We start from the raw sequence: 16,002 nt of genomic DNA, 5'->3' as shown, positions 1-16,002 counted from the left end.
CAGCAACATTTCTCACTGCTACCAACTTTGGTTCAAGTTTTGGTTAGCCAATCTAGAGGAGAATTATTTACTGTGCGACGAGACCATACTGCAAGCTCATGACGTGGGAGCACTTTAAACGTTTTTGGTTGGTTGGTTTGCGTCATCCGACAGCAACCCAACATGTATACTATGGGAGCACTTTAAACGTTTTTGGTTGGTTGGTTGGTTTGCTGAAATTGAAAGGGAATAATATATATATATATATATCACATATTTACGAAAGTTGCGTCATCCGACAGCAACCCAACATGTATAATAGTGATTTGAACTTGGGTGGAGGTGGCATTATTGTACTGTTCCAACCACCCTGGATGACGGCGAGTCCTATTTCCAATCCTATAACATATTTATGACACTTTGACATGCGCCGGAAATAACCTTTTATAACATCGCGTCCGGATAATTATAGAAAAAAAGAAAAAGCTGCGCGTTATAAACGGCTATCTCCCGAACATGTCAGGCGTCATAAATATGTTATGGGGTTGGAAATAGCTCTTGCCCTGGAGGACTACCACTACCACATACGATTTGCTGAAATTGTTAATTGTTCAAGTGTGACAAAAAGATTTGCTGAAATTGTTAATTGTTCAAGTGTGACAAAAAGGAGCACACATCGAGTAGGTAGCTTTGTTTGTTTTAATATGTAAACAAATGAATTGAAGAAGTCAAGTTTCAAAGATAGATGTGTGGGCAGGTAGTTAGGTAGAGACTCATGGATTAGTGTTGATCCACAATCATCTTCAGCCACCAATATCATTATATTTCGACTTGCTGTCATGGCGAAGATTCCCTACTCCTTAAAATTTTATTTAAAATAGTGCACTCACATAATTCCCCACTCTTCAAAATTTTATTTAAAATATTGAAGTCATAATTTTCTTAAAATCTGTTTAATGTTTCTAATTCAATTTAGGAATCTCATCAATTTTCCCCTTCATAGTTTAATGTTTTTAATTCAATTTAGGAATCTCATCAATTTTCCACCTGAGATCTTATAAGATGTTTTCGTAAGATTCTTGATTTTATTTGAACACAACGCAAAACTTCCCAATTAATAGAAATTAAAATTAATTATATAATTTAGTTTTAAAAAATTATGATATATTTCAAATAAAATAAATATAAAAAAAATTAAAAAATCGAATTCAAAAAAAATTAAGAAAATGTAAGACATAAATTGGTTACATTAATTAATGAAGTTTATATATATAAATGAAGGCAGGGTAATAGCATTACAACAATAAAAGGTCACTAAATTATGAGTGTTTTCTAAGATTAAGGTTAAAATTAAGATTAAGATAGGTTGACAATGTAATGAGTTCAAAATATGCCATTTTTATAATATAAAAAATAATATCATATTTTAAGTTTGGAGTTTGTATGATTATGTTTATATTTAGTTATGAAGTTTAAAATGTCAAACTTTTAATATAAATTCTTAATAATATTATTTAATAATTGAATTTTCTAAGCATAAATTATTTATAAATTTTTTTAATAATTAAATTCTTTATATAAATTGTTAATAAAGTTCCATAATAATTGAATTATTTATCCTTTAATAATTGAATTATTTATCTTTTAATAATTAAATTTTTTCAAATTTCTGGTATAAATTGTTAATAAAATTCCTTATTAGACATAAGTTGTTAATAGAATATCTGAAAATTTTTATTAACAATTTATACCTAAAGTTGGAAAAAATTCAAATTCAATTATTAAAAAAACTTATTAACAATTTATATAAAAAATTTAATTATTAAGGAATTTTATTAATAATTTATATTTACAATTAAAAAAATTTAATTAATAAATAATGTTATTAATAATTTATAGGAATTTGATATTCTAAATTTTATAACCAAATGTAAACATAATCATATAAACTACGAATATTATGAATTTCATAAGAATAATATGATATTAATTTTTATATTATACAAATTGTCAAAATTGTGGCATTCTCAATTCACATTACATTATTTACATATCTTAATCTTAACCTTGAAAACACCCATAATCAAATCCAGTGACCTTTTATTAGTGCAAGGATATTACTATTCATTCACACACATATATATACTAAAGACAAAAAAAATATTCCGTTGAAAATATTGTAATCAGTTTATCGCTGACGTTTTCTTAATCAATTTTTTATTTTCACACACACACACACACACACACACACATATATATATATTCCTTTTATATTTTACTTTATCTAAAAATTTATAACTAGCAATTGTCTCAAAAGGTACAAAGAGAGGCTGATAGACTTATGAAATTAGAATTGTTGAATTTTTACAAATGATTTAAAAGTACAAGTATTTTTGTAAAAATTATTAAAAATAGAAAATAATGAATGTTGGAAACCATATAAGATGTACCGTCTAAAATATTTTATTAATTAATATATATATATATATATATATATATATATATATATATATATATATTAATTAATATTTAATTAATATACATATATATATAAATTAATTAAAATCTCAATTGTATTTTCAATTTGGGTATTGGTTAGCTTTTACACAAACATATGCTTCCACAATTGTAACTCTTCTTACTTAGAGTAATTTACTAAATGACAAAACTCATGACTCCTATAGATATTGCATCAAGCAAACTTCAAATTCAATTTGGGTAATGCAACTCTCATATATGACCAAGCGGGCTTCTATGGTTCAACGTTGTTACTTTTCATAAGCCTCACTAACTAGTTTATACGGTTTTCTCAATAATTATGCTTAAAATTTAACACCAAGGGAATTAAGAGAGCAGAACATAAAAACACATTGTTTTCATTCAAACATACAACTACTGAAAAACAATTTAAAAAAGGTAGTGACTCTTTAAGGCACGTAAAATCCCTCCAGAATCTCAGCTATACATATCTCGATGCACAAGATGGCCGAAGCACATTAAACATGGCAAATTTTATGGTGTATGATATATTAGAGCTACAAAAATATTAATTATTTTACAATTATGTTGAATCCAGTATTAACAGAAAATCATACAGGAAAGTTTGTAGTTGTTCTAGGTCCCCAGTATTTGAGAGCTGCCATATCATTAGCAGTCATACAGGAAAGTTTGTAGTTGTTCTTAGTCCCCAGTAATTGAGAGCTTCCATATCATAAGCTCTCGCAGCTTTCTCTTCTTGATCATAGCCACCTAGGAAAAAAAGACCAATCTCCAGCTCTGAAGCAATCCAGCAGTCATTGGTATTTGGCTGGACATGTGATGTCTGCCTTTGTAATTGGCAGATTTCATTGTTTTATAGACTTCAACTTATACCATGGAGTAGCTTCTCTTAACACTAAGAGGAAAATAAAAGAATGACTTTCAGTTTGAAATATAAAGACGCAGTTTATTTTATGTGATTTCTTTGATATGTCATTGAGTGAAGCTTTAGTGATTATAAGTTCACACAATAATCCAAAATTTTTCCTCAAATTAAATGCATACCTGGTTACTCCCTGATATTTTGATGCACGCCTTGAAAAGCCACTATTATTTTTGCAAAATTAATCAAAGCAACTACTTATTACTTCTTAAAACAAAATGTGAAACTTAGTGGAAATTTTGATGCACCCCTTGAAAAGCCACTACTATTTCTGCAAAATTAATCAAAGCAACTGCCTATTACTTCTTAAGAAAAAATGTGAAACTCAGTGGATTAATGAAAATTTTCTCATCGAAAATATCCAAAATATATGGGACAATATATACACATGTTTTAAATAAATAAAATACATTAAGAAAACCATGTACCTCCTGAGAGACGCAATATATTCTTGCCTGGTTGAGTGCTGCATCTCTTCCAGAGCCTCTTTGTATTGGCTAATCTGAAATCAAGAGAGCGAGGGACAATAGCCCTGGAAGTTGAAATGCATACACAAATGTTGGTGCAAAAGTCCAACTTTGGGAAGCATCAGATGGTTTCCTTGCACTCTGCCATCTGTTCACAATAGTGCTAAAGCAGGACTTGATATCCCAAAGAAAGGTAATATATATTTGCATTGGCATTCAATCATCCTTATCAATGTAGAGACGTTTCATTCATTCATAATTAATTCTCAGGTTCAAAATATGTGCTCTTGAATCAAACACCTAGCAAAATCAACAAAGAAGCGACAGAAACTGTGTTCAACATTAGGGGATTTAATAGTGGGTATGGTGGTTTCAAACATGTAGGTTAATAAATAATTAGATAAGATCTTATGGCAAGTTGAATTTGAAACTTTTGAATCAAAAGGAACAAAATGCCAGCTCCATGTTACATAATAGGAATCCAGCTATTGTTTTCTGATAGTAGACAAGTATAATGCACCAAATAGCTCACAATATAGGTTGATAGAACCTCTGTGATATTTGGAGTCTACACTGCCTGTCGGCCCACCTTCTGAGCTACTATTGATATTGTACAACTTATTAAATCTGAAATAGAGTAAAAGATATAGGAGACAAAACAGACTGGGAATGTAAGTCCTTTATACTAGAAGAGAAAAAGAGAACAAAACAGCATGTAAAGGCAGAAGAACATAAAGAAAACCACAAGACTTTCTGATTCAACATGTATTTCTTGGGGTCCAGATTCGTTCACATGTATTTAAAAATGTTGACATGCTTGAACCAAAAAAGGAAGAGAATTTGAGAATTTCAAATGTTGTCCTAGCTGTTTTAGATATATTTTCTACAATAAAAGGAAAAATCATGAATACATGGGCCTGGAAGGCTTACATTGTAAGTGTGATAATACATGAATGGAGCCCCATCTTGATGTACAATGTTCTCCATCCTCCACACTTCACAAGAATTTGTTATAAATGTCCATTAACTAAGATTCCATTGCTCTCGAGGAGGAATATTTTACCAGAACATCAGCTGTGACTATTGATGGTGACTACAAAACAATAGGATGAGGAACTTAGAAAGAAGAAGAATTGAGGCAATGGCCTCTTTTCCAGTAATGATTATTAGACAAGGTTATTAACCCTACAAAATGACGATTTTCCAACTCCATAAATAAAGCATTTTCATCATTACATCAACTCAACTCTCTCAATCTCTTTATCAATGTCTCAAGTGATTTTTTCTTTGCATTTTGCTTCAAAGTTTGCATACCAAAGGTTCCAAAGAGTCTGTCAGATGAATCTCTGTATTTCTCAGAAATCATGACCACCTTTCTGTAATCCAAAGAACTATAATGCTTCTCCCTTATAACAAGATTCATGAAATTCTCTGGATGGTTGTTTAATAAAAGACTAACCAACTGCCTTGCCTCTAACAAAGACTTTTTTGGATCTGTTTCACCTTCAAGCTCATCCAAGCCACTGTCATGAAATTGAGTATCTGCAAAAGATTCTAGCAATTTCAAATCAACCTCAATTCCCATAACAACATTTGAGTTGAATCACTTAATTTGTGTAGCTTAATTACCGGCTATAACAGCCATTGGAGTTAGTATGAACTTAAATGTAAACTGGAGGCAATATCAACAATGATCAGGTAGATCAGGCAGAATATGGTGATTTTTGTAAATTTAGGTTAAAATCATTTTCTATTTTAAAGAAAACGTAAAGCTATCTTGATTGAATGAGAGGTCTTCAAATTTAAATTTAGAAGAAACAGGTTAACCCTCTGAGACGTAGAGATATCTGGCATGCTTAAAAAACTAAGCAAAAGGAAGAAGGCATTTAACTCAAATTTAGAAGATAGGTTAATCTTCAGACGCAGAGACATCCGGCGTGAGTAAAAATTTAAGCAACCTATATTTCCATAGATTTATTTAAAAGAAAGAAAAATAATTTCAAAAGACTATAGCAGAAGAAGAATTTAAGGTTTGTGGCTGAAAAGAAAACAGTGTTAATAATCTAAGCAAGAAGAAGAGGGCATTTAACTCAAATTTAGAAGATAAGTTAATCCTCAGACGCAGAGACATTTGGCGCGAGTAAAAAATTAAGCAACCTATGGTTTCATAGATTCATTTAAAAGAAATAACAGTAATTTCAAAAGACTCTAGTAGAAGCAGATGCAGGATTTAGGGTTTGCGGCTGAAAGGAAAACAATGTAGGAGTGTGAAGGGGAAAAATTTGACGGTAAAATTGAGATAAAGTTCAGAAAATTACAGAGTTGAGTATAACGATATTTACCTTGGAAAGAACTTTGAAGTGGAAGCCCGAAGCAAGTGAAGGGAGGAAGATGTCTCTGGCGGAAGCTTCTTTCACTGAAAGAAAGCGCTTGTTCCTTGTCCAGTTATTAAATAAAAATCACTCCAGTTCAGGCATTTCACCTACTCTGTCATATTGTGAGAAGTAAAGGAAGGTGGTGTCTCAGAACCCCCATCGCTGCTAACTTTAAACTGCCTTCTTAGTAATTTGTAACGTTTTTTTCACGGATTATAGGAATCTGTAACAAATTTGCGGATATTTCTGTCGGCTTCATGTAGTGGGTGAAGATTCGAGACCGCCATCATTATGGAGAAAGGCATTTGCATAACATTTTTCCGTTGAGGTTTTGCGAGACCCGGGCAATAGAACTCGCGCCGGCTGCAAAGATTCTTGGTTGAGTCGAACACTTCAAATCAACGGTTGATAGTGTTTCACCTGAGCTGTCAAGCTCAGAAACAAAAGGACGATGAAAAGCTCACTCAAAGGAAGGCCTATCGGCCTAATAATTTCAAACTACATTATGGAGTATCAAGTTTTCTTATTACTTTGGAAATATAGTTTTTATTAGAAAAGTTAAGTTTGGTTACCCTTTCAAAATTGTAGATGTGTGTTTTAAAATAAATCTATTAAAAACTTTTAAAAATTAAGATGGAAAACTTTATGAAAAGTAGGATGAGATAATTCAACCGTATAAGTCAAAATGTACATAGACCCATATTTAGAAGATGCTTGGAGTAATTATCAAAAATCCATTCTAAAGGGTGTAATTATCAATAGTGTCGAGAACTATAAAACTAGCCTAGATCCATCTTAACTATGAATCTAACAAGCACTAAGAGGGATCAAGTCTCCCGGGAGGTAGATCTAAAGTTAAGATGGATCTAGGCTAGTTTAATTTCCCCTTTTAAATAGGCTATATTTCACATGAATATAATGGGTCAATACTATGGGCTCTCATAAATTTGGAGTTCAAAAACTACAGGTAATAGTTTATTAAAATTGATAAAAATAATAATTTATTTTTACATGAAATAATTTATGATAATAATTTATTTTATTTATTTGTCATGTGAATTTATCAAAGATATATTGGAATATTTTATATTGTTACATGAAAATGCCATGGGAAAAACCATGAGATACCAAAATATCGAGCCCATACACCACCTATGGTAAACCCATTAATGACCATAGTGAAGTTAACCCTAACCATTCTAACAATCCCCCCTTAAACTTGGGATATTAACTTGCTTCTCACATCTTTGTTGAAGTGTATATATAAAATTTACCATACCAACTATTGTATCAACAAATTTTCTAGGACTCTAATAACCATAATTAAGTTTACTCTAACCATTTTAATAATTCCTCCCTTAAACTTGACTTGGGGAGATTAACATGCTTCTCACATCTTTGTTGAAGTATATATATATATATAAGTTACCATACGAACTAATTTACCCATCAATTTTCTGGGACATTCTTTTTGGTACATGGTTCATCAACCATCTAAGTCCCGAGATCTCACATTTCCCTACCAACCTTATACATATTCAAGTGGTCCATTCCAAAACTTGATCATATATAACTCCATGCACTGCCACACTACAACATGTATGTCTAAGTCTCACAACAACCTTGGGGAATACTTCCTACCTATGCTACACTTTACAACTTGGACCAAACACTCTAGAGTGTTCATGCACTATTGTGGTTCTCCATAGCATGTTGGCACCTTCACCAAACCTTGGCACCATCAAATCCATCTATGTTTTCTCATCCATGTAGCTAGGTGACCTCTCTCACTATTACACATGCATTCCAACACCTTTATTTTTTACCTCCACTTGGAAACCAACCATGGTGCTCATCTCACTTTGACCGAGCTGCTGGGACAGGGTTCCTTGGGGTAAATTTTTGTAATAAGTTTTGGTATACTTGTAAAGTCTCCATGGTTTGAGGGAGCGGAGCGCGAAGGTCATAGGAGTCAAAAGAGGCTTTAGTCCCTTAATTTGCTAGAATATAGGGAGTTTTGTGACCCGCCCATGGTCCGCGGACCATGGTATTGTAAAAGCGAAGGTTATATATAGAAGAGTCATAGTAAGTCTAGGAGGTAATTCGATAATAGAAGATCATTGTAAGAGCAAGTAATCTAAGGCAAGAAAGTTTGTTTCCTATACTTAGGAGAAGGGGAAGGTTGTTGTTGCTGAGTATGCGAAGACTTTGGTAAGTTTTTAGGCTAAGTGTGCAGGTCCCTGTAGCTGAGTGCACAGGGAAGAAGAGTCTGTAACCAAACGATTATATCAATAAAAGACTGTTTTGAAGCTCTACTTGTGTATCTATGCGACTGTATTTGCTTCTGTAAGTTTCTATATTTTCGTTCTGTATCTAAATTTATTTGAATTAATGTTTAATTGATGCGCAAAAGTCACAGATTTTCTTATTTACTTACTATTATGAATGTTTAAGGCATTTCATCAAGGTTTAGATTCTGTTTGTGTGAGTTAGTACAATTATTTATATGTTAAGGGTTAGGGTTCGCGAAGACTAAAAGAAGCCCTAGAAGCTACAGGAACCCATCACATTGACCTATGAATGCAAGAACCTGGTTTTGTCATCCCCCAATACTACTTCGGGTGAGACTGCAACTTGCGCTACGCGGGTTGCTGCCAAAAGGGCCAGTAATTAGGGTTTTGTTGGTTGGTGCAACTAACTTTGAACCTGGGTTAGGACCCATCAAGCCAACAAATGGCTAGGAAAAGAAGCAGCAGGATGAAATTCAAATATGAGTAGACTTGAGGAAGCTAAATGACGTGTGTGTCCATGATCCATTCCCTACACCATTCACAGACGAGGTCTTGGAGAATGTTGGAGGGCAGAAAGCCTACTTGTTCACAGATGGATTCTCAGGGTACCATAAGATCAAGATCACACAGGAGGATCAAAGAAAAACCACCTTTGCAACTGACTAGGGTTGTTTTCAATACATAGTGATGCCTTTTGGACTCAAGAATGCGCCCACAATATTTTTGTGCGTAGTAATTGTGGCCTTCAAGGAATTTATCCACAAATTTTTGGAGGTCTGATTTGATGATTGGACAATGTTCGGATTGGTAAACTACCATGTTGCTAGTCTGCACCTCGTGTTGGATACCTGTCGAGACATCAAATCGCCCTTAACCTGAAGAAGTGCATTTTTTTGTACCATATGGGATACTCTTGGGTCATGTCGTTTGTAAGCAGGGATTGATGGTATACCCTTCCAAGATTGCAGTCATCGTCAATATGGAGGCCTTGAAGAACATTAATCAGTTGTGTGCAATGTTGGGCCATACCGGATATTATAGGAATTTCATCAAGGCATATGCGCAAATAACTGTGCCGATGGAAAGACTGTTGAAAAAGGATGCAACATTTTGTTGGGACGAGGATTGTCAGAAAAGTTTGGATGTTTTGAAGGAGAAAATGGTTACCGCGCCCATTTTAGTATTCCTGGATTGGAAGAAGGAGTTTCATGTTCATGTAGATGCGTCCTATATTGTGCTAGGTGCGGTGTTGACCCAACCAGGCGAAGGAGACATTGACCACCCTATAGCATTTGCGAGTAGGAAATTGTCGAAGGCAGAAAAGAACTACTCAACCACCGAGCGCAAAGGGATAATGATGGTGTACGCACTGCAGAAATTTCGGCACTATCTATTGGGAGCAAACTTCAAGATGTACATAGACCATTCTGCTCTGAAATACCTGGTCAACAAGCCTGTGCTGGGGGGGAAGATTTGCAGGTGGTCATTGTTATTCCAGGAATATGATTTTGAGGTAATTATTAAGCCAGGATGCCTAAATTCTAGTCTTGATCACCTCTCGCGGATTGAAACTAGTGATGAGCCTACAATTTTGGAGGAAGGGTTGCCTGATGCACAGCTCTTTTCTGTTCTCGTCGCAGAAAATCACTTCAAAGATATAATTCAATTTTTGTCTACAAGTATAGCCCTAGAAGGATATTCAATGCAACATAAGAAAGAACTGGTAGTCATGGCAGCTGACTTCTCTGTGATCGCGGGACACTTATACAAAATGGGCTCTGACGAAATATTTTGCAGATATGTCCCAAAGTATGAACGACCAAGTATTCTTGCAGAAGCACATGGAGTAGCGGGAGGTCATTATGTAGGTAGAGCAACTGCGCAGAAGATCCTGTGCGCAAGGCTTTGGTGGCCGACAGTAGATAAGGACTCGAAGACGTATTGTAGGGCGTGCGATGTTTGTTAGAGGACATGGAGACCATCGCGAAGGGATGAGTTGCCACTAAATTGCAAGTAATGTTGCAGGTGTTCGATAAGTGGGCGACAGACTTTGTGAGTCCAATGCAGCCCCGAGGGAAAAAAATGGGGGCTAGATACATTATTACCGCAACTGAATACTTTACCCGGTGGGCAGAGGCTCAGCCTGTAAAAGATTGTAGTGCAAATACAATCGCGAATTTTATCTTCGAGTTTATTTTGTCTCGGTTTGGCTGCCCTAAAATTTTAATGAGTGATAGGGGCATGCACTTCTTAAATGAAACCATTGTTGCGATGCTTAAGGAATTCTCCACATATCATCAGAAGAGTATGCCTTATCACCCTCAAGCTAATGGCATGGTGGAAGCCTTCAACAAAATTTTGGAGAGTGCCTTGACAAAGATTTGCAATGCGAAGCAGAATGACTGGGATGTGCACATACCAATGGTGCTTTGGGTGTACAGGACCACTTGTAAGAAGTTGACAGGCCAAACCCCGTTCAGATTAGTATATGGGCAGGAGGTTGTAATGCCCATGGAATACATTGTGCCAAGTTTGTGGATTGCAACATTGACAGATATGGCTGATCGCGATACTATGGAGGAGCATCTCGCGCAATTGGTAGAACTGAAGGAAGACCATTTCCTAACAGGATTTCATCAATAGGTGTAGAAGGATCATGAAAGGGCATGGCATGATCGCCACATAAAACAAAGCACCTTCCAAAATGATGATTTGGTATTGTTATATGATAGTAAATTTACAAAATTCCCTGAGAAATTTCAAATGCATTGGCTGGGGCCCTATGTTGTGAAAGAAATTACAGATGGTGGCGTAGTTCAGCTTGTAAAGTTGAATGGGGAATTATTCCCAGGAAAAGTCAATGGCAACTAATTGAAGTTGTACAGGGGTGATCTCACCCTTGCGCAATGACTATATGATTGTGGGATAGTCTTAATACTCCAGACAGCTGCAAGGAAGTACAAGACTATAAACTACACTACCTAAAAGTTGGAAACCTGAAGTAAGGGGGCTGCACGATGGGTTGAAGTAAGGTGTCGAGGGGAGATATGTTGAAGACGCTGCACCACAAGGATGGGTGCCACGCGGCCTGGCCAAAAATTGATAGTTGGAAGCATTGTAGATGATTGAATGGAGAAATTTCCGTTGAAAGGAGCAGGGAAGACACATTTATGGAGCATATCTTTGGCAATCTGCCGCTAAAGATGCATTAATGATCAGAAATTGGAGGGAACGATTGGATTCGAATTCAAAATCAGCTATAAATATGGCATGCTTCCCCACATTCGAACACTTTTCTTCCTGAGAATTTGTATTGATATTTTTCACCTTGCTTTGTGCCAAGTGCAAAACTATATGTCTGGGTCAGATTGGGAGGAGCCCTTTTCATGACCTGGGTTGGCTGACATACCTAAGTTTTTTCATGAGTGTTTTCTGGTTAGAATGACTGCAACTTCCCCTGAGATGGAAGCAACACCATTTGTCCCTGCAACATTTCTAACTACAGTGCCTAGGTATCCTAGACCTAAGCCTTTTGTATCTTAACCTTCTACATCCAAGGCGACTGATAAGAAGCAGAAGAAACATCGGCAGGTCCCGGTGAGACAGTCGTTGTGGAAGAACCCCACAGAAGTCCGCGAGAAGGGGAAGATGGATCAATCACAAAAGTCAACAAAGGCGATGGATTTAGATGAAGAAGAACTGCGCGAAGGCGTAGAGGAGATTGATGCTAAGGAGGGTGAGCGAATGACTCAGCTACCGAAGTATTCCGTTGTGTAAGGCCACAACTAAAGTGCCAAAAGATCTAGACAATGCAAAGTTTATGGTGTCCACGCCACTGTTGCAAGACAAGGTGGTGTTCGAGGGCATGTTGTTGGCCCGCATACTAACACTCAAGATGGAGGATTGGGACTTAGGGGACCATGATAATTTCCCTCAATTGGCGCCCACAAAATACCTGTCCAAGGTATACTATGAAGAATCAAAGGTTACGCGGTTGGAACCAATGAAGTGGGTAGCTGGTGTTGGGGCCGCGGGGCTCCTGAACATGCTTTGGGTGCCACATTTCAGTCACACCAACATAAACACCATCTGTGTGTGCCAATTTCTCACACTAGTGCACGATGGGTGTCTCTGGCTGGGAGAACCCATCCTGATTATGGACATGCTGATCCACTGGATCACCTTACTACCATACCAAGGAGTGGATCTTGCAGAAGCATTTGGAGGAAAAACACAGGAAAAGAAGCTCATGGACTAGATGAAGAGCGAGTTTGGCCTGATCAAGAAGTCGTGTGGATACTCTATCCACTCTATCTCGGATCCCGTGGTGTAGTTTTTCATGCAAATATTAGTAGGGAAAGTAATGCGTAAGTTCCATGAAGATGAAGTACCGACACCGATCATCTCTTTGGATGCACAGTGCGCCAAAGGAGTCCAGTATAATTGGGCTCAGTACTTATGCAAGGAATTTCTAGAGAATTGCAGGGAGGCCCAGGATGAGGGCAAGGCGTTCCATTACACCTGGTTGTTGCTATTGATATCACTGGTGGCACGGATGACTCTTGAGGATAGTTAGTTTCCTTCTCATGAGTCAGACCTTCCGGAGGCAGCGAAGTTCGCTTCGCTCTAGGCTACAAAGGATCCCATGCGCATCACAGAGGTGAAGCTCTTATGGGTCCTTTTTGAGATGGATTTGAGGACAATAATTAACCAAAGGCCGAGGTTGTCACCCACGTTGTACGAGTAGTATGAGACCATAGCTGATTTCAAAGCAGATTTCCACAATATGCATATTTGCGCGAGGAGGGATCCCATGAAGATATGGCGCAAGTTTCCTTACTTGGTGGCTGAGGAGGACATAGTAGGGGTCATTAACAAGTGGCCAAGTGATTGGCTCACCCTTCATATGTCGACGTAGGTACTAGTAAAGTTGCGAAAGGTTCAACTGCGTAGACGACGACAACAGAGAAAAAGAAGGAAGCACAGAAGGCTTCCCCCTGTGAGAAATTTGTGCAGAAAAAGGAAGCTTCTATTAGAGAAAAAGAAGCGATAGCCAAAGAAAGAGAAGCGTAGGAGAAAACGATGTCACAGGTCATAACTGACGTTGAGGAGTCGGAAAAGGAGAAAACACCAGAGGAGGAAGAAATAGAGGAACATGATGAAGGGGGTACAGAGTTAGAATCCCCCTTCATAGTCTAGACAAGGAAGAGGCAAACCTCCACTGGGCCGCGCAAGAAACAAAAGTCTGACCAATCAACAGGCATGACCCCTTTAGTCCTTACTAAAGGGGATTTAGATGAGATAGGTGATGTGGTTCGTGATATGACGACTGATCTTTGGGGCCACTTCGAGGAACAATACCAATAGGTGTTGTGAAAGGTTCAACAGGATCTGCGCGAGTTGCAGATCTAAACAGGTAGGTTACAGACGAGCGTGGGTCAGGCGAGTGGGCAACAAGTGAGTGCATCCGTTATAGATATAGAAATAACTTTGGATTTCCGCGTCGTTCAGTTACCAGAAGGATCCCTGCGCACCGACACAAAAGAAGAAAGGGCCCAACTAATGTAGATAAAGAACCTGGGCTTAAACCTCGTGACACTCCCTATCCAGACCTTGCATGAGCTACACCAAGGGGTGTCCGATGAATTGCAGATTAGGGAGAAGCATGCGTTGCTGGTAATTAGTGAAGTTAAAACCAATAACCAACAGATTTTTTAGGAGAAGGTGCATGTGCTTAAGGAGAAATAGGAAATCATAGTGCGGAGCCAAAAGTTGGAAGCAACTATTGCATAGGCTTGCAGTGACCTGCCAGAGTTCAATATTCCGGCTGAAGCAGCCACTGCAGAGAAGATCCAAAAGTTGGTTGCTGCAGTGAAGGAGTCTAAAGATGAAATCAGTCGAGTCCAGTTCAAGCTACAGTTGCAGATATCAAAGCTACAATTGAAGTTACAGCCGACGACTCCTCCAGAAGTTAGAGAGCAGCGTGGAGCTACTCTTAAAGAAGGCATGGAAACTTCAGAAGAAGCAGTACATGGCTGCACTGAGACCTTTAAGTGAGCCATGGAGTTATGGACCTTGATATAGGAGGATCCAACTTTGCCAAATATTGGAGCGGATATTAGAAAAAAGAAGAGGCAGTTTGATTAAATATGATTGAATACGTGAATGATGGCACCGGTACAACGGTTCATGCAGTTGCAGGAAGGGGAGCTTATACAAAATGAAATTGATGAGATGCGCTGCAAGGAAGCAATTTTTTCTGCACAAATGCAACCATGGACAGATGAGGCTTGCCAGATGACTCTATAAGTATAGAGTAAGCTCAAGGGGATGCAACATAATCAGAGGACCATGGGCCTTGTAGTTGAAGGCACAACCACTAAAACGTTGGTAGAAGAAGTGCAACAAGCTGCTACACAGGGAACCATCGACCTGCAGGTTTTGAGGCTGGAGTGCTAAGAACTGTAGGCAAAGATTGAAGCACCAACATAGTGACTTGAGGACGAGTCACGAAATTGTGTTGGGGGCTTGTTGGAACAAGGTCTCCTAGGGTAATTTTTTGTAATAAGTTTTGGTATACTTGTAAAGTCTCTGCGGTTTGAGGGAGTGGAGCACGAAGGTCATAGGAGTCAAAAGGGGCTTTAGTCCCTTAATTTGCTAGAAGATAGGGAGTTTTGTGACCTGCCCATGGTTTGCTGACCATGGTATTGTAAAAGTGAAGGCTATATATAGAAGAGTCATAGCGAGCTAGGAGGTAACTCAATAATATAAGATTGTTGTATGAGCAAGTAAGCTAAGGCAGGAAAGTCCATTTCTTGTACTTAGGCGAAGGGGAAGGCTCCTACTACTGAGTGCGTGAAGACCTTAGTAAGTCCACAGGCTAAGTGCGTGGGCCCCTACAGTTGAGTGCACAGGGAAGAAGAGTCTGTAACCAAACAATTATATCAATAAGGCTTTTTTGAAGCTTTACTTGTGTATCTATGCAACTGTATTTACTTTTGCAAGTTTTTGTATTTTCATTATGTATCTAAATTTATCTGAATGAATGCTTAATTGATGCTTGAAAGTAGAAGATCTGCTTATTTATTTACTGTTACGAATATTTAAGGCATTTTGTGAAGGTCTAGATTTTGTTAAGGCGAGTTACTGCAATTATTTATATGTTAATGGTCAGGGTTTGCGAAGACTGAAAGAAGCCCTAGAAGCCGTAGGAACCCATCACACTAACCTCTGGATGCAAAAACCTAGTTCTGTCATTCCTCAATACATCTTCGAGTGAGACTACAACCTGCACTATGCGGCTTGCTACTGAAAGGGCTAGTAGTTAGGGTTTTGTTGGTTGGCGCAACTAAATTTGAACCTGCGTCAGGACCCATCAAGCCAACACTAGCCTTCCAACCTCATTTGCACTTACCAAATACACGCAATCTCTCATTGGCCTAGCTAACATCCATTTAGTGGGCACAATT

The 16,002-nt window shown here is 37.5% G+C and overlaps 1 long non-coding RNA gene across 1 annotated transcript; it reads right to left on the bottom strand.

Annotated features, from left to right (window-relative positions):
- Positions 1-3,633: 3,633 nt before the first annotated feature.
- On the bottom strand, positions 3,634-5,113 carry LOC149228600 (uncharacterized). Its single transcript, XR_016247220.1, has 3 exons — positions 4,798-5,113; positions 3,829-4,494; positions 3,634-3,671 (listed from the first exon to the last, which is right to left on the bottom strand). It is a non-coding gene; the product is annotated as an uncharacterized LOC149228600 (long non-coding RNA).
- Between the last annotated feature and the right edge of the window lie 10,889 nt (positions 5,114-16,002).

This window comes from Pinus tabuliformis, chromosome J (genome assembly GCF_031772625.1).
Source record: "Pinus tabuliformis cultivar Carrire ecotype Pingquan chromosome J, CPIR1, whole genome shotgun sequence".
Taxonomy (NCBI): Eukaryota; Viridiplantae; Streptophyta; class Pinopsida; order Pinales; family Pinaceae; genus Pinus; species Pinus tabuliformis.
The sequence above is the reverse complement of the archived record's forward strand: the minus strand, read 5'-3'. Positions and strand labels throughout refer to the sequence as shown.